We start from the raw sequence: 1,846 nt of genomic DNA on the forward strand, positions 1-1,846 counted from the left end.
GATATCTGAGCACCTCTGAGAGTGTGGTGTGCACTGGGGCTCTGAGCTGGATCACGACGTTATTGTTGGCTTCCTCCAGATCCACTGTCTTATTCTCTCAGACTGGTCGATATCTCCTAACTCCCCACTTTCCATCATTACAGATACGATGAGCTTGTACCATTTTGTTTGTTTGTTTTACTTAATGTATTTGAATAGAAACTTTCATTCTCACCCTTCATCGTCATCCTTGTGCTACGCCTACAAGCAGAAGGCTGGGTTAGCTGACACCCTGCCTCCATCTGACGCAGGACCATGTGGGCACCAGGAGGTTGACTTCCGCCTTTCCCAGTGCCTGCTCTGCAGCTTCAAGTTACTTGTAAGCATCAGCCATAAGCAAAAGAGAAGTGTTTTAAGTTTTGGATCTAATCCCTTTTCTCTGATACTTCCTATATGTCTGGTCTTATCCTTCTTACCCTTTGCCCATTTGGGACCAGCAGAGGCAAAACGCTGTAGAAGAGATGAGATCCATTAAAATGCAAGGCAGTTTGGGAATTAAAAATAGACTGTGAAGATATGAGAAGTTATATTGTTATATTTTCATATTGTGCAGTTTGGTTCCCTTTCAAAACATCCGTTGGAGGATGAGCCCTAGTGCTGGCCCCCAGTATCTCCAAAAAAAAAAAAAAAAAAGAAAGAAAGAAAAAAATCAACAAAGCATGAGGACATCTTTCTAGTTAGAGATTACAGAATAATATAAGAAGCTCGCTCTTGTGATCTTTTTAGGCTTTCCTGGTCCTTTGTTTGCCAACTCATTTTATGTTGTAAGGTTGTATCTTGTATGTTTAAAATATTCTGTTCTGAAACTCTGAGCTCTATTCAAATCTTCCCAAAACTTGCCTTTGAAAACAATTAAGCTCAGCCTGAACACTCTTGTCCATTTTCTAGAGCATTCACAATGCTATTTGGGCCATTCCTGCCTGTGTACCGCCCAGTCCGAAAGCTAGGAAGGGTCTCCCCACATGCGGGTCAGTGTTTATAGTCTTGATTGCTATGACTCCGAACGGAAGTCCATTCTGTCTGAAAGCATCCCTGTCTCCTCCTGCTTCACCGTTATACTCCTCTCTGCCTGCGTCCTCTAGGTTCCAGCATCTCCCCTTCCAGACGCTCCAGTTTGAAAGTCCGAGTTTCCCCAGCCCCACTTCAGGGCCTGTTGTGCAGGTAAAAAAAGTGAGGGGCCACTTCTTGGCTGACACTTGCCTGATAACAGGCCAGAAGGTCAACAGGGCTCTGTCCTCGGGGAATTCCCTCAGTAGCTTGGTTCTTGAGCAGGCTGCTCTAGCACTCACATTAAATATGTGGAGGGCCAAGGAGATTTCATAAATCCCTAGCTCATCCTTTGAGTCCAGGATATTTGCCCTATTTTCTTGTTTCTGTCCACTTTACAGAGATTTCTGAGGGTTCAGTGAGGTGCTTTTGAGGTTTGGGGCTATAATTAGCAGGTGAGACAAGATTGAGGACGGTATTCATTCAATGCCACTCAAAATCCAATGTATGCAAACGTCTATAAAAGCCTGAGCCAGGGTATTAGAGCATAGACTCAGCTAAGATTTTCTGGGAGGCTCCTTCATAGCTCTGTACCGGGTCCATAGAATGAATAAATGGGGACAGAGTCGCTACATTACCCTCCCAACTTCATAGTCTGTCTCTCTGATCTCTAACAAGCGTCCCATCACCTACTCTCTCCAGACCAGGACACACTCAACTCATTTTTCCCCGTAGAAGACTTACTTTAAGGTCTGTGAGATTTGTCCTCTGCTCTAGGTCTCAACCTAACATATCATATCCATCGTGGAAGTTTCTCCCC

The sequence above is a fragment of the Meriones unguiculatus genome, chromosome 10, assembly GCF_030254825.1.
Source record: "Meriones unguiculatus strain TT.TT164.6M chromosome 10, Bangor_MerUng_6.1, whole genome shotgun sequence".
NCBI lineage: Eukaryota > Metazoa > Chordata > Mammalia > Rodentia > Muridae > Meriones > Meriones unguiculatus.